The sequence below is a fragment of the Pinus tabuliformis genome, chromosome X (assembly GCF_031772625.1).
Source record: "Pinus tabuliformis cultivar Carrire ecotype Pingquan chromosome X, CPIR1, whole genome shotgun sequence".
In the NCBI taxonomy this organism is placed as follows: Eukaryota; Viridiplantae; Streptophyta; class Pinopsida; order Pinales; family Pinaceae; genus Pinus; species Pinus tabuliformis.
This window is the reverse complement of record NC_142308.1, coordinates 1,020,777,022-1,020,795,656: the sequence shown is the minus strand read 5'-3', so window position 1 is coordinate 1,020,795,656 and position 18,635 is coordinate 1,020,777,022. Positions and strand designations below refer to the sequence as shown.

The 18,635-nt window shown below is 40.9% G+C and overlaps 1 protein-coding gene across 2 annotated transcripts in view; it reads left to right on the top strand.

Moving 5' to 3' along the window:
* LOC149143208 (paramyosin-like protein) overlaps positions 1-18,635 on the top strand; it is a 477,149-nt gene that overhangs the window by 258,415 nt on the left and 200,099 nt on the right. The window lies entirely within an intron of this gene.

Genomic DNA, 18,635 nt, shown 5'->3' with positions numbered 1-18,635 from the left:
TAATACCCATTAATATTTTATTGTTCTTAAGTTTAGACTTAGAAACTCCATTAAAAATAATAATTATTTTCATATCTCCTTAACCAGGTAGAATCTGTCGAAACCATTTATGGGTCTTGGAGATCTCATGTGATTTAGCCTTTCTACCAATTTGCATGGCTAGAGCACATCTGATGCTACCCCAAATCAACAAGCAAGGATGTCATATTCGATGAAAATCAAGCCTACAAGAACTCAAAGGATATTCCTATTGATTCTGATGACGAAGAAGTTCCAATATTTGAAGAAGAAGAAGATTATCATGAAAACCCTACTACAAATCAAGAGGAAGAAGAAGGAACAAGTGAGCCTATTCAATATGTGGTTATCCCAACCGTAAGGAAAAGGCCAAATTGGTTAAAAGCTACACTAGAAGATGTTGAAGGACATGACGCTGCGAAAGGAACCTTCAAGGAAAGTAAAAGACCGAAGAGATACTCTGGTTATGCTGCATATATGATGAAGTTAATTGAAGCTGAACCATCTACATTCAAGGAAGCTGCTCATCAAGAGGTTTAGAAGAAAACAATGCAGGAAGAGTATCAATCCATTATGAAGAATGGGGTTTTGGAAATCGTTCCTAGACCTAGTGACAAATCGGTTGTCACCTCCAAATGGATCTATAAGATCAAACATGCTATTGATGGAAGTATAGACAAGTACAAAGCTAGATTCGTTGCAAGGGGTTTCTCTCAAAAGGAAGGCATTGATTATGAAGAAACCTTTGCACCCACAACAAGGTACACTACCATTAGATCTTTGGTTTCATTGGTTGCTACAATGGGTTGGAATATCCATCAAATGGATGTGAAGACCACATTTCTAAATGGGACCATTGATGAGGAAGTGTATATCGAACAACCCGAAGGCTTTGAAGTTAATAGTAGGGACTCTCATGTTTGCAGACTCAAGAAGGCCCTATATGGTTTGAAGCAAGCACCTAGGGCATGGTATGCAAGAATGGACGCATATCTACTTAGAATTGGGTTCATAAAGAGTTCTGTTGATCCAAATCTCTACATCAAGGTCGTGAATAATGAACCTGTCATTATTCTACTATATGTGGATGATTTATTCATCACAGGTGTGGAGCGAAGAATTCAAGAATGCAAGAAGATGTTGGCAACTGAATTTGAAATGAAGGATCTAGGACTAATGCACTATTACCTGGATCTAGAAGTATGGCAAAGACTTGGGGAGATATATTTGGGGCAAGGAAAGCACATCATCAAGTTGTTGCAGAAATTCGGGATGATGGATTCCAAGTTGATGACTACCTATGATCACCAATCTCAAGAAGTTGAGGGGCTCTAACTTTAGTCTCGTAGATCCTACCTCTTATCGTAAGTTGGTGGGCTCCCTAATGTATCTGGTAAATACTAGGCCAGATATATGTTTTGCAGTAAACATTCTTAGTCAGTTTCAGTTGGAGCCTCATCATGATCACTGGATAGCTACCAAACACATATTGAGATATCTTTGTGGCACTATACATCACTGCCTAAAGTATGATAGTAAGGAAGTCAAGCTAATTGGCTTCACAAATTCTGATTAGGGTGGCAGTGAGACTGATGGAAGGAGCACTACCGGAGGATGTTTTAGTCTGGGAGCTGCTATGATCTCATGGATGAGTAGGAAGCAAGATCCTGTTGCTTTAAGTAGTGCTGAGGCAGAATATGTGGCTACATGTCAAGTAGGAAAGGAGATTGTTTGGTTAAGGAAGCTTCTGACATATTTGTGCGAGAAATCTCTGAGTCCTACTGTAATTAATTGTGACAATCAAAGTTGTATCAAGATGTCTGTAGATCCCGTGTTTCATGCTAGAACGAAGCATATCAACAATAAGCTCGATTTTATTAGGAACCCGGTGCAAGATGGGATCATGAAGTTGGAGTATGTCTCAGCAGATGAACATGTAGCAGACATGCTAACAAAGGCTCTTTCTAATAAGAAGTTTGAATATCTAAGGAACATGCTTGGTTTAGTAGATATTGTTGATTGTATTGATGATAGGAGATTGGAAGAGATTTGTTGAAGCTTTGTGAGTGAAGCATTGCCTAGGAGGACATCTGGCCGACACTTTGTGTTGATGTCTAGGTTTCGAAGTAGGTAGGGTGGCGTGGGTCGTAGAGCTCTGGCCATGGATACACACCTAGGTCCCTGGGTTGGTGGTTAGCAAGTAAGCTTGATGGTACCTAGAGAGGCTAAAAGCTTGAGTCCACCTTATTCCCATTGGATAGATTGCTCTGGTCAGGACCCACCAACCTGAATAACTCCTGCTTAAACCCACACATGAACCTGTTGTCCCGGTCACTGACAATGGTCTTGGGGAGACCATGTAGCTGAAACACCTCCTTGAAAAACAATTTGGCCACCTGTGAGGCCGAGTACCGAGCTGGAATGGAAAAGAAGTGAGCGTACTTCATCAAGCGATCTACCACCACATAGATGCAGTCTTTGCCCTGTACGGTGGGCAACCCGGTGATGAAATCCATCGATATGCTTTCCCATTTCCCCTCTGGAATGGGAAGCGGTTGTAGTAGACCAGCAGGGTGTGTCTGCTCTCCCTTGTTCCGCTGGCATGTGTCACACTCCCGTATATGCCTCAGAACATCCTCCTTGAGGCCCTTCCATGCAAAGCGCTCCCTAATGGTCCGATATGTCTTTGTAAATCCCTGGTGCCCTGCTAGTGGCGAATCATGGGCAGCTTGCAGAATCTTCTCCCTCAGTGGGGAGTTGGGTACCAAGTAAATCCGGTCTCGGTAGTAGATCACCTCGTTCATTACCCAATACCGATCATCCGTCACCAACCCATCAAGGATCTCACATGCAAACTTGTCCTTGGAGTACTCAACGAGTAACTGCGCCCTCCAGGTCGGGGCAATGCTCATTAAGGACAAAGTGGCTGGTCTCCTGGACAACGCATCAGCAACTACGTTGTGCTTCCCTTTGACATACTCGATGTCAAAGTCATACACCTGTAGTTTGCTCACCCACTTTTTTTGCCTTTCCTGTAGTTGTTTCTGCTCCAAAAAGAACCTGACTTTGTGTGATCGGTCTTGACCTTGAACCTGTTCCCCACCAAATACTACCTAAATTTGGGCAACACATGCATGATGGCGAACATCTGCTTGTCTTAGATGGAGTAAAGCAGCTTATGTGGCAGTAGCTTCTTGCTCTCAAATGCTATGGGGTGCCCTCCCTGCATCAATACGGCCCCCACACCCACTCCTGATGCATCACACTCCAACATGAAAGGCTGAGTGAAATTAGGGAGTGCCAACACTGGACAACTACTCATGACCTCCTTGAGGTGATCAAATGCCTCCTGCGCTATAGTGGTCCACTCGAAATCTCCCTTCTTCGTCAAGTCTGTGAGGGGTGCAACCAGCTGTGAGAAGCCCTTCACGAACTTCTTGTAATAGGTGCAAATGCCCATGAACCCCCTTAGATTGGTCACATTCTAGGGCTCTAGCCAATCCCAGATAGCTCTAATCTTCTCCTCATGCGCTCTGACACCATCCTCCCCAATGATGTGCCCAAGGTAGAGCATCTTAGTCAGCCCAAGCTCTCACTTGGACAATTTGGCATAGAATTGTTGCTCCTCCAGAATGCACAGTATTGTCTCAAGGTGTTGTAAATGCTCCTCCCACATCCAGTTGTAAATCAGTATGCCGTCAAAGAACGCCAGTACAAACTTCCTCAAGCCCACGAAACATGTGGTTCATGCATGACTAGAATGTGGCAGGTGCGTTGGTCAGCCCAATGGGCATAACGAGGAATTCAAAGTGCCCATAGTGGCACCATAATGCTATCTTCGGAACATCTTGGTCCCCCAACCGGATCTGATGGTACCTTGATCGCAGATCAATCTTCAAGAAGAACTTCGCCCCCCTCAACTTGTCCCTCATCTACATGGGGAATGGGGTAGCGGTTCTTCAATGTTTTCTTGTTGAGAGCCCTATAATCAATGCACATTCGTAAGGACCCGTCCTTCTTTTTCAACAACACAACTGATGAAGCAAAAGGGCTAGAGCTGGGTCTAATGTGCCCAAGTGCCAACAGCTCATGGATGGCCCTCTCGATCTCATCCCGATAAGCCTTGGGATGTTGATAAGGGGTGGTGATGACGACCTTCATCCCTGGCTCCAACTCGATGGTGTGCTCAAACCCTTGATCAGGAGGTTGTCCCGGTGGTATGTCCCCAAACACCACTAGATACTTGTCAAGAATAGCCTGTATCTCTGAATGTGGTAGCTTGGGTTTTCCCCAGCCTCTTAGATCCTCAACTCAACAACCCAGTCAATGTCTCGATGTCTCAATTCAGCCTCCATCTTGTGGGCCAAAACAGTCTATGGTGGGTATGAGTGCATCCCCCGAAGCAACAAGGTCTTGCCATCTGGCCCTACGAACTCCATCTCCAGCTTCTGCCAATCTGTCGTGACTCTACCCAGCGTATAGAGCCACTGGACTCCCAACACTAAATTGGTGTCCGGTACATCCACCACAAAGAAATGATCTGTCATGGAGTAATTCCCCATGGTCACTGTCAAAGCTGGCACATAGCGAGTGCATTGCATGGTTTTGTCCCCAGGCACAAGAACTGAGAATCCCTCGAACTCCTCAGTTGTGATGCCTCTCCTTTGAACCAGCTGCGCATCAGTGAAGTTGTGGGTAGCCTCACTGTCCACCAGTACTGAGACATGTTGCCCCTGAACAGTTCCTCAGACCCTCATGGTTAAGAATTTGGGTACCCCTCGCAGTGATGCAAGTACCCCTCTAGTAGGTGTGAAAGAAACTCCTCCTCATGGTGGTGGTGGTCCTCCTCCTCCTCTTGGCAGTGCTGTGTTGTCCTCCCCCGTCATCTCAAAATAAGTCTCCTCCTCTGCATCAATGTTAGAGAAGACCTCTATATAGTGGCCCTTGCCCAATGCACACCTATGGCTCGGTGCCCATGGCTCTTGATAGGTGAAGCACAGTTTCCTCCTCCCGAGGTCTCTCCGAGTCTCATCATCCAGCTACACATGCCCTTGATTGGCCCTCGGTGGTGGGGCCTTGATGTCCTTCCCCTTCTGTTGGAAGCCCTGTCTAGGGGGAAATGGTGCCCTTGTCTTGGGTAGGGCATCCTGTAGGTCTCGGGCTCTCCCTACGACATCCTGCAATGTAGTGGGCCTGTTGGACCTCACCAACCCACGCAATGGCTCTGCTAGCCCATCTATAAACATGAAAATCCTCCTAGACTCTGACAAGTATGGGACCATCACCGACAAACGTAGAAACTCTGAGATGTAGGTTTCTGCACTCCCTGTCTGCCTGAGCCTAGTTAGCTCCCCAAAATACTCTTTCGAATCCTTCCTTTCAAACCGCTCCAAACCTTCAAGGTGAAATCATCATAGGTAGTCACCCCAGCATGCCCCAACATGATCAATCCATGGAACCACCAATCCTGGGCTTCCCCTTCCAGATGCAACGTGACAATCTTGATTACCTCACCTTTTGTCATTTGGTTTAGTTGGAAATAAACATCCAACTTCTCGACCCAAGCCTTGGTCGAGCTCTTGGAGGACCCATCGAAGGTTGGGAGAAATAGCCTCCCCACCATGCATTGCAAGTTTGTCCCCTGCATATAACCTCCTCCATTCTGTCCCTTGGACTTGTTGTTGCCCTTCAATTGACAAAAATCTTTGAAAGTGATGGCCCTCCTAAATTCAGGCCCATAAGAATGATACTCTAGGAAATAGTCTTCATAGGGTGCTTCCTCCTGCTCTGGTTTCCCTCCTACTCTAGATTGTAGGAACGTAGAAATGGTGGATCTAGGGGGTGTGTTTTGGACCAATGGCATGTTGGCATGGAGAGATGCATGGTGGTGTGATGTGCCAGACCCTCAGTCATAGTGGAAATACCCTTGGACTCCTTTGCCCTTGTTGCCATTGCTATTTCGCTGCCCCATTCCTTCAATGTTCCGAGACAAATCCTACACTGCCTTCAGTAGGAGTTGGGAAAACTCCTTGTCCTCATCTCTTTTTTCTCCCTCGTTATCCGCCATGTTGGGTTCCTCTACCTCTGGTTCTGTTAATTTTAGGCAACAATGGTATGTTCTATGCTTTAGAGCAATTTTACTTTAATTTCTTTATTAGCCCAGTATCAGATTAGCAATCACATCAACATGATAGTAAAATGCAGATAGAACATAAACATAAACAGTAGAAGACAAGCCAAGACAAGAGGACACAAGATGTGGCACCAACCAGGGAAAAACCCCAATGTGGGGAACCCTTGATCAAATCTTGTTTTAGTCTTCAATAGTTTAGCAGAGAGAGATAGTACAATTTAGAAATTTGATAATTTATAACAGCAACAAAAGAGCCCTAACCAAAAAAGTCAATGCTGATCAACAGGGCAAATTTGACCCTCAATAAATTGGTCAACTTCAGTAAACTTCGGCCTTCAAACAACAAGATGAATCAACCCAGTCAAATATGGTCAAATAGCCCACCTGTGGTCAGCCCTAGTTGCAGTCAACGGTGGTCAAAGTCAATGTTTGGCCTCAATTTCTGTGCCCAGAAATGTAGCCTGCTGAAATAGTGATAGCCCCCACAAAAACGCAGTCAAAGGAGGTCAACGCATGCTGGTCAATGCTTGGTCAAACTGTCCAGAAATTCGGTCTCCTGAAATTTCGCTCCTGAAATTTCGGCCTCTTGAAATTTTGCTCTCCTGAAGTTTTGGACGTGTGGAGAGAGAGAGGCCTAGAAATTTGTACCCAATCAATGAGGAGAGAGAGAGAAAACTGTGAAGATGAGTGTGTCCAAATGAGGCTAAGGCATCATGTATTTATAGCAAATGTTGAAGATGAATAGACGTGAATGTTGGGCTTCTGAGCCTACATAAGTTTGCTGGCCAACCTTGACAATTTGTCCATAATCAAAATAAATTCATAACTTCATTTGTACATGTCGGAATCGGATGATCTTTAGATCAATCCTACACCTCTCGGAGAGAGGAATCCAAGAAAAATATCAGCTGTCATAAATAAGATGACCCATGTAGAGTTTGGCCCTAGTTTGCAATGTTAACACTCCCTTTCCACTAGGGAGAACTCCATATGCTAATCCATCTGCCAATCTATACTATCTCTGCCATCAATGCACTGCTTTGCTCTGCTGAACTATGAAGAAGAAGAAGTGATCGAGAATGTATCATACCATTCTCTACTGACTCAAAGTCAGTCCCAATCAAAGGATAGTGTTTCATACCACTCCTACTGACCTGAAGTCAGTTCCAATCAAAAAAGAGTGTCTCATACCACTCTTACTGACCCAAAGTCAGTTCCAATTGATCCCAGATCAATATTGGTCATCCTAGCATAGAGAGTATGGTAGTACACGATGCGCCCATCGGCAGTATTATGGTCCCTATCCTCATTTCCCAACTCATTGACCAGATGAGAGGTACTTCCCATGAGTCCCAGACTGCATGGGTACGATGTCTCAACAGGAGAAGGATGAACCACTCATCCTGCCTACATGTCGCCAAGGGGTATCACAGGGGAAGGCTGAATCACTCACCCTGTACACAACAAACTCCTAGGGGAAGGCTGAACCACTCACCCTATGGTTGCTCATCGCTCCAAGAAGTACCCCAAGCCCCCCAGAGCTCCCAGAGCTCAATGTCCATCTCATACAGGAACCTCATAAGAGGGTCTCTCCACGATTCCAAGTCGTTCTCGGAAGGCCAAGAACTTGACCTTCCCTAGGGGCTTTGTCAGAATATCGACGACTTGCTCATCAGTCCCAATGTGATGGAACCTTATTGCTCCTCGTTGTACCATATCTCGAATAAAGTAGTACCTTATATCTATATGCTTAGAGCGATCATGAAACACGGGATTCTCGGATAATTGGATCCCACTCTGGTTGTTGCAGAGGATCACGGTGGTATCCAGCACATGTCCAAACAACTCACTGAAGAGCTTCCTCAACCAAATAGCTTCACAAGAGGCCATACTAGCAGCTATGTATTCAGCCTTGCCGGTGCTCAAGGCAACCAATTTCTACTTCCTGCTCATGCAGAATATCGAAGCAGAACTCAAAGAAAAACATCATCCAGAAGTGCTCTTGTCCACCACACTGCCAGCCCAATCAACATCAGAATAACCATGCAACCTCACATCTTCGGTAGTGTATCTTGGTCCATGAGTGATTGTGCCTCGAAGATATCTCAGAAGATTCTTGGCACCAATCCAATGTATATGATGAGACTCAACCATATATTGGCTCAATGTGTTAACTACAAAACGTATGTTCGAATGGGAGTTCACCAAGAACATCAGTGCTCCTATGAGTCGACGATACTCAGAAGAATTTCCCAATTCAGGTCCAGCAGCACCACCACATAACTTATTGAAGTTAAGTTCCATCGGAGTAGTTACAAACTTGCAGTCCACCATCCCCAATCTTTCCAATATCTTCACAACATATTTTCCTTGAGAGAGGAAAATTTCACCTGGCTTTTGCCAGACCTCCAACCCTAGGAAATAGTGCATCGGTCCTAGGTCCTTCATCTCAAATTCAAAAGCCAACTAACTCTTACATTTGTGAATGAGAGGGTCTGCACTTCCATCGACTCCATGCTTGATTTTGTAGAGCCACTTAGAGGTGACAACCGATTTGTCCCGGGGTCTAGGGACCACATCCCAGACATCATTCTTCATAATTGACTCATATTCTTCTTTCATAGCATCCTTCCATACTTGATGCTTCACGGCTTCTTGGAATGACGAAGGCTCATTTTGAATGATAGTGTTCATGGCGGTCAAATATCATTGATACCTGTTTGGCTTCTTGCTTTCACGGAAAGTCCCCCTTGGTGCAATGTGTCTCTCGGCGTCTTTGAGAGTCTCCCTAAGCCATGAGGGTCTCCTTTTGGAGGAGGAGGGTTCATGAGGAGGAGGATCAATAGGATCCATAGGTTCATCAACATCAGGCACTGTTTCGTCTTCTTTTGCACCCTGATTTCCGATGTCAGCTTCTTTGTCCTTCCTTAGGATAGGAAGGTTGTTAATCTTCATGAGGGCCATATCTTCGTCGAAGGTAACATCATGACTTATCTCAAATTCCTTTTGACAAGCCACATAAATTCTATATCCCTTAGAATTTTCACTATAGCCCACAGAGATTCCTTTCTTCCCAGATGCACCCAATTTGCTTCTTTTCTCTTTTGGCACATGAAAATATACGATACTTCCAAAAATTCTAAAATGAGAGACATCGGGTTTCTTACTAGTGAACATTTCTTTGGGAGTCTTGGAGTCCAATGCTTGATGAGGGCATCAGTTTTGAACATACATGACGGTATTTGCAGCTTCATCCCATAGGAACTTCGGAAGGCCTTGATCATGAAGCATGGCATGAACTGCTTCTACAATAGAGCGATTCTTCCTTTCAACCACACTATTCTGCTCAGGAGTGTATGGCGTTGTAGACTCCCTCTTAATGTCAGTTTCTTTGCAATAATCTTGGAATTCATTGGATTCGTACTCGGTCCCATTATCAGTGCTCAATATCTTGATTTTCTTCTCGGATTGGTTTTCGATCAAGGCTTTGAAGTGTTGGAACCACGTGAACACTTCATCCTTCTTCTTCAAGAAGCAGATCCAGGTCTTGTGAGAATAATCATCTGTAAAGGTGAGATAATATAAGTATCCTCCCAAAGAGTTTACGGGCGTCATACCAGATATGTCGGAGTGGATCAATTGCAATATATCTATGGTCTTGCTATTACTTGAGGGGAATGGTCCCCTTTTAAGTTTTCCTTCGGCACATCCCAGACATACACCTTCATGCTCTACTTTGAACTCGCGCCTACCTGTCACCATCTGTCTCACATCAGGTAGGGCCTTATAATGAAGATGCGCAAACCTTCAGTGCCATGGTTCAGATTGTAGAGATGTGTCACAAGACATGGCTCCCAATGGACTTCCTCCAACTTGATACAAAGTGTCAACCCTGAACCCAAGAGTAAAAGCATCTTTAAAATTCTTTTCCAAACACGTACCTTTCCATCAATGAATGCCACCTTGACTCTTTTGTCCTCCATGGCTGAAATGGACACCAGGTTCTTCTTGAGATCAAGTACATATAGTACTTCTTGGAAATGAATAGTGTTACCTTGATTCAATTGAAGGGTAACATTCCCTACTCCCTTCACGGGATAGGTGGCATTGTCTCCAGGGATGATATCTGTTGTCGCACAATGTCTAGGCACCGCGAAAACGCTCAGACCAGGGGCTGTCACCCTGATCCCCGATCTCTTCGTTTAAGCTGTCTCCCTGAAGCAAGCTAAGGGGGGTAGACCCTATGGGAAAAAGGAAAATCAACTGGGAACCAGCCGGTTTGGGAGACACAACAAGGCAATCGAATACTCGATTAAGGGTCAAGATTTATAATTTGATCAAAATGATTAATACGTGTGCCTTATGGAGTCAATGAAAACCAAGTAATTAATTAGCTGCTGCTTCTTATGAAGTAATTTAACGATTGCTTGAAAAATACTTACAAAATATCCAACATGTAACGAGCATTATATAATCCAAACAATAATTAATTTCACTAGATGCAAGATATTCAAAAGATGCACAAAGCCTTAGCAATTAAACTTCAAAATATCAAATGCTTTAAATAACCATAAAATTTAAATGCTAACCGGTGACCACTTTCATATAGCTAATCTTTAGATAAAATTTAAGCGTGTTTAGCTATGGTAAAATGATAACCACAAAAATACATCAAAAAGAATTTTCAATTTTTAGTTAGTCTTTTTCAAAAAAAATATTTAATGATTTGGATTTTTTAAATGTTTATTTATTTATTTTTATTATTTCAGGATTAAAATATAGATCAAAATCATAAAGAAAAATGACTAAACTCTAATATATATATATATATATATATATATATATGCTTTTGGGAATTCTTTATATTTTTATGATTATTTGATGATTTATTATAAAACTGAACTAAACTATAACTAAAGACTATAAGCTAATTGAAAATAAAAATTTATACCTGATCTAATATATATAAACAGTGAAAATTTATAAAATCTAAAATCTAAATAAATAAAATTTAAATCTAAATGAAAATCAAATAAAAATCTAAACTATACGATAAAAACAAAAAATCTAAACAAAAGCCTAAAACCTAATCGTATCGGACAATGAAGAAAATCGAAATATTTTGTGTTGTTAGTGTATTTGCAGGTGTGCGTGGAAGGGCAACTCGATGGCAGAGGATGGGTTGCGATGGAGAAGAAAAGAGGTCTGTGGGTTAGACGGAGCAGCCAGCGTGCAGGTGATGAGGATGGCTGCGGAGGAGAGCGGAATGGTTTGAGGTTGCAGCGTTTGAAGGATAGCTGAGGATGGTTGCATGAGGGGATTAAACACAGGTATGATGAAGTTGGACTGAGAGAAGCGGAGGAAATGCACGCGCAAATCAAGGAATGAAATGGTCGTGGGCTGGAACGGATTTGAGTGATTGTGTAAGGGCTGGCAGCACGATGGTAGAGGTATGAGATGTGGTTTGCTGCAATTAGGATGGAGAAATGACTGCGTGAGGATCTAAGGGAGCGAGGGAGGATGGAGCTGAGAAAAGGAGTCACGCAGGACGCTGAGGGAATGAAACTGATTCGTTTTGTAGGCTGGACGTGGATCGGACAGCAGATCAAGGCAGGAGTGCAATGAATGGATGGAGTGAGAAAGGAAACGTGGGTTGTAGACTGGCTGCTATGGGTTGAGCACTGAGACTGCAGCGTTGAGGGAGAGAAATGAGTGCTCATGTAGGTCGAAGGCAGTGTAGATGGATGAGTAGGCAACACAGGGAGCTCGCAGAAAGGTGAGATTTGGAAAGGAGGTAGCGTGAATAGGGAAAACTGAGGCTGCCAGAGGGTTTAGCTTACTAAAAAAATTTCGAAAATTTCCTATCACAAAGATGCCCTGGAAACCCTCGAATTTCTCCAGAAAACTTAAAAAAAAAAAAATTTAAATCCTATGAACCCTTATAAAAATTTTCCGGATTTTCAAACCCTTGAACAACAGAAACGTACACCTGCAAAAAAACTGGTTCTGAAGCAAATATTCCTACTAGAGCTGATCCTGAGGCCAGATCTTACCCTCCAGGGCCTAGATCTGGCTTCAAGATTGAATCTCACCTTCAGATCTGCAACCTGCAATGACAAAAACAAACACCCAGAAACAAAATATGCAAAAAACAAAATTAAAAACCCTAAAATTAACTAAATAATTACAACATTAACAGTTTAAAGGCCCTAAGCAGCTAGATTTGTCATTATGCCACATATATTTTTAAAATTTTAAAATTAAGATGAGGTGCTTTAGAAAACCCTTCATGCATCCGCAACAGAAATTCTAATGATAAGCCCGGGATCAGAATCAGTTGGGCTTTTTAGAAAATGCAATCCGGGAGTTGGTTGGATCAGCCAAGAACTTCCCCAAATGCCCGTAAACTCAAAATCAAGGATTTCCTGCACAACTTAATTCAACCATTAACAAAGAGGGAGAAAACGATACTAAAATCCAGATCTAATGGAGATACCTGCTATCATATTTAAAAATTTAACTACCATTCAAACCCTAGCGACTAAACAATATACCTGTGTTTAAAATCACTCTTCATAAAGCTATCATCAATGGCGGAAATTAAAATCATGCATAGAAATAAAACATCTTACAACATTTCTGGAAGAGTAACACCAACAAGATTTCAACCCCAAAGTCTTTCTTTATTGCACATGAAAAATGACTACAATAGAGCTTTCTTTAGCACAAGACTCACAGATCGAATCCATCTCAAATGACCCCTGACACCCTATTTAAAGAAAAATTTCCGGATGGCTAGTTTGAGTGATCCATGTCAAAGTGATCTCGACTGTCGATGAGGATCAAAATCTCTTTTAATCTCATCCGTCGAAATTTTAAATGCATTTTAATATATTAAAAAGTTAAAATTTTGCATTTATTTCCTCAAAAATTTGACTTATTATTATTTTATTTCATTTTATTTTATTTATTATTATTTTTTTATTTTATATATATATTTTATTATTATTATTATTATTTTTTATTTATTTATTTAAAGGGACCCTCGAACTTAGCCTTTGGAAAAATCACCTAGGACTAATGAGGGGATAAAACATTTTCTAACCGTCAAGACACTTTATATCGTGATTTTCACATTTTTACATCTCAAGGGGGAAAACCCATTTGACATAGACCCTCATAGACTACCCAGTTCTGCGACACAAACATAACCTTAGCGGATCAAGCAATTTGTAATAAAATAGCCTAACCAAATAGTTAGGATTATTCCCAAATCACCTTTACATAGACTTGATTTAGCACACTAGGACTCCCCTAAGATTCTAATGACGAAATCCATTCCAACTTTGGGGTTAGGCTGAAGGAAAACTCTGCCAATCATGGATCGGTGAGACAAAAAACCTTCCGGAATGTAGATCATCACTAGAAAATTAGGTTTACTTAGGCAATTACATACATGATACAGATCTGCTTAGATTATTTACAATTTACACATGCAGACTGAGTTTACAACATAACATTATTGGGTTGATGATGATAGTCGAATGGCATGGACACATTGATCAGGTGTTATCCCTTTTGCGATAAAAAAGGGGGTGTACTGCTATGGGTAGTTGACACATAGTGGTCAACCTCTGGCTCTACTTGGGGACACGTTGTTGCACTTTAGGAATGTGAGAATCTAGAATTTGCATCCACACAACACACAATAAAACATAAGTAGCGTCCATCCAAAAATCATCTTATAACATTAAGCACAGGAAAGATATAAGCTCTTCATTTCTTAACTATCTAGTAACATGGAAAGTAAATCTAATCCTAAAACAGAAATGAAAATGCTGAAAAAACAAGGAGTAGGGTTAGAAATACAGAGGATGCCCCATGGCATCAAATGCGTTCAATATAGTGTATACTGAGCATTTGCCTGCTTTCAGGCAAATCTGTCGGCTGCTTCTCGGATGTGCCATGTCCAATTCTGCATACGGTAGGACTTTTTCCTATCCGAAAATCAAGTTGCTCGCAGCCATCTGATGCATCAAATCTTCTTCTCATTCTCTTTCTCTTGCGCTTTTTCTTTGTGGAACATTCTGCTTCAAAACTATCAGATGAAGTATGCGTGACATGTCTTTCTTCATTTTGCATATGATCTTTATTGTTTTCAATTTTATCTGGGTCACCTTCAATTAACCACCTTTCAATTGAACCAATGACCTCCTCATAATAAGATGGAGCTTGTTGCAGCAGATAAGGAGGCTTCTGATCTATTGACGTTTCCTAGTTTCTTTCATCCTCTGACCGCTGTTGAAATTTCTGTACCTGTATTGTAATGGCATCCATCTAGCTAGAGTGTTAACCCTTCATAGCTTTTATTACTTTATCGTTATTTTCCTTTATGGTCATCAAGCAATGTTGCATAGATTTTATCTCTTTTTTATGATTTGCTTGCATGGTAGCCAACTGATTATTATAATCGAATGTCATGATAATCATTTCTTCATCCATAGTTAATAACTTGTTTTGTATAGAATTAATTTCCCTATCATGATTAGCTTTCATGGTTTCCATTTCCTTATCTCACCTTTCAAGGTGGGTGTATAAAGTTCTCATATCATTGGCATAATTAGTTACAAATTTTTGTTGATTTATCTCCATATTTTTTACCAGCCACAATAGTTCTTCTATAATTTTCCTCTGATTTTCCCTTTCATTATCGACACTGATTTTACAATTTGTTCCTGCTTTTCGGCTATCATGGATTTGATCTGCAATAGTACATGTGGATGGCACATTTTGATATGAAGAATTGTCTTGAAATCTTTCATCGACAGCTGGACCCTTCATACGATTACTTTCATTCTGTTGCACAATTTTAGCGGCACAAGGCGAGCTATCTTGATAACCATATCTATCTTTAAAAGCATTGACAATGTCTTGTAAAGAAGTGAAAGAGTCTTCAGGACAATTATTAAACCAATTCAAAGCATCACCCTCTAAAGAAAAGACAAAAAGACACATTTTGACATCTTCATGATTATACTCAGGAGGTCTACAATATATGAACATTATATGAGAAAAACTGCATAGATGATTTCTAACAGCGACTGAATCACCACCCGACAACAAAGACAATTTAGAAATGGCCATCTCCGGAATATCATGGAGAACATCAGTAAAATGACACAGGGTAAACGAATAATCCATGATGAATAATGAGGGACCAAATGGATGATAGAGAGAGATCTTTGCTCAAGAAGATCAAGAGATGAAAAGTGGAGTCGCCACTTGAACATGAATCTAATTCTAGGATCTAAAAGGCAACAAACAACCAGATACAAGGGAGGCTTCTTGTCTGGGAAAAATAAATGAAAAGAAATGGAGTCGCCACCCAAACAAGAAACGAACTGAGATGTCCAGGTGCTAAAGGTACGATTAAACGATATGACGAAAGATAGGGCGATGAAAAGATCAAATGATGCCAGGAAATGTTGGCTGTTTGACAGGCTAATGAATGGCGGAAAAGATGAGATGTGCCAAAAAATGTTGAATTTGCCAGCTCGAATGAGAGATGAGAAAGATGAACGATGGATGTCGAATGAACCTAAGACAGAAAAAACTCTATCCCTGGCAACGACGGCAAAAAATGTTGTCGTTGCCGGCTCAAATGAAAAGATGAGAGGGAAAAATGAAGATGAAATGTCGTTGAAACGCCAGAGACAGAAAAACTCTATCCCTGGCAACGACAGCAAAAAATGTTGTCGCACAGAGTGTTTAGGCACCGTGACAACGCTCAGACCGGGGGTTGTCACCTTGATCCCCGATCTCTTCGTTTAAGCTGTCTCCCTGAAACAAGCTAAGGGGGCTAGACCCTATGGGAAAAATGAAAACCAACTGGGAACCAGCCGGTTCGGGAGACATAGCAAGGCAATCGAATACTAGATTAATGTTCAAGATTTATAATTCGATCAAAATGATTAATACGAGTGCCTTATGGAGTCAATGAAAACCAAGTAATTAATTAGCTGCTGCTGCTTATGAAGTCATTTAACGATTACTTGAAAAATACTTACAAAATATCCAACATGTAACGAGCATTATATAATCCAAGCAATGATTAATTTCACCAGATGCAAGATATTCAAAAGATGCACAAAGCCTTAGTAATTAAACTTCAAAAGATCAAATGCTTTAAATAACCATAAAATTTAAATATTAACTAGTTTCCACTTTCATATAGCTAATCTTTAGATAAAATTTAAGCGTGTTTAGCGGTGGTAAAATGATAACCACAAAAATAAATCAAAATGAATTTTCAATTTTTAGTTAGTCTTTTTCGATTTTTTTTTTTTTTTTTTTTTTTTTTAATGATTTGGATTTTTTAAATGTTTATTTACTTATTTATTATTTCAGGATTAAAATATAGATGAAAATCATAATGAAAAATGACCAAACTCTAAAACTAACAAAAAAAAAAAAAACAACAACAACAACTTTATGCTTTTGGGAATTTTATATCTATATATATATATATATTAATGATTATTTGATGATTTATTATAAAACTAAACTAAACTATAACTATAAGCTAATTGAAAATAAAAATTTATACCTGATCTAATATATATAAACAGTGAAAATTTATAAAATCTAAAATCTAAATAAATAAAATTTAAATCTAAATGAAAATCAAATAAAAATCTAAACTATACGATAAAAACAAAAAATCTAAATAAAAGCCTAAAACCTAATCGTATCTGACAATGAAGAAAATCGAAATATTTTGTGTTGTTATTGTGTTTGCATGTGCACATGGAAGGGCAGCTCGATGGCAGTGGATGGACTGCGATGGAGAAGAAAAGAGGTCTGCGGGTTAGACGGAGCAACCAGCATGCAGGTGATGAGGATGGCTGCGGAGGAGAGCGGAATGGTTTGAGGTTGCAGTGTTTGAAGGATAGCTGAGGATGGTTGCATGAGGGGATTAAACACAGGTATGATGAAGCTGGACTGAGAGAAGCGGAGGAAATGCACGCGCGGATCAAGGAATGAAATGGTCATGGGTTGGAACGGATTTGAGTGATTGCATAAGGGCTAGCAGCACGGTGACAGAGGTATGAGATGTGGTTTGCTGCAGTGAGGATGGAGAAATGACTACGTGAGGATCCAAGGGAGCGAGGGAGGATGGAGTTGAGAAAAGGAGTCACGCAGGAGGCTGAGGGAATGAATCTAATTCGTTTTGTAGGCTGGACGTGGATCGGACAACAGATCAAGGTAGGAGTGCGATGAATGGAGGGAGTGAGAAAGGAAACATGGGTTGTAGACTGGCTGCTGTGGGTTGAGCACTGAAACTGCAGCGTTGAGGGACAGAAATGAATGCTCATGTTGGTCGAAGGCAGCATAGATGGATGAGTAGGCAACTGAGGGAGCTTGCAGAAAGGTGAGATTTGGAAAGGAGGCAGCGTGAATAGGGAAAATTGAGGCTGCCAGAGGGTTTAGCTTACTAATTTTTTTTTTCGAAAATTCCCTGTAACAAAGATGCCCTAGAAACACTCGAATTTCTGTAGAAAACTTTAATAAAAAAAATTTAAATCTTGTGAAACCTTATAAAAATTTTCCGGATTTTCAAACCCTTGAACAACAAAAACATACACCTGCAAAAAAACTGCTTCTGAAGCAAATATTCCTGGTAGCGCTGATCGAGCCCAGATCTTACCCTCCAAGGCCTAGATCTGGCTTCAAGATTGAATCTCACCTTCAGATCTGCAACCTGCAATGACAAAAACAAACACCCAGAAACAAAATATGCAAAAAACAAAATTAAAAACCTAAAATCAACTAAATAATTACAACATTCATAGTTTAAAGGCTCTAAGAAGCCAGATCTGTCATTATGCCACACATATATTTTTAAAATTTTAAAATTAAGATGAGGTGCTTCAGAAAACCCTTCATGCATCTGCAACAGAAATTCTAATGATAAGCCCGGGATCAAAACCAGCTGGGCTCTTCAGAAAATGCAATCCGGGAGTTCGCTGGTTCAGCCGAGAACTTCCCCGAACACCCGGTAAACTCAAAATCAAGGATTTCCTGCACAGCTTAATTCAACCATTAACAAAGAGGGAGAAAACGATACTAAAATCCAGATCTAATGGAGATACCTGCCATCATATTTAGAAATTTAACTACCATTCAAACCCTAGCGACTAAACAAGATACCTGTGTTTAAAATCACTCTTCATAAAGCTATCATCAATGGCTGAAATTAAAATCATGCACAGAAATAAAACATCTTATAGCATTTCTAGAAGAGTAACACCAACAAGATTTCAACCCCAAAGTCTTTCTTTATTGCACATGAAAAATGACTACAAGAGAGCTTTCTTTAGCACAAGACTCACAGATTGAATCCATCTCAAATGACCCCTGACACCCTATTTAAAGAAAAAATTTCCAACGGCTAGTTTGAGTGATCCATGTCAAAGTGATCTCG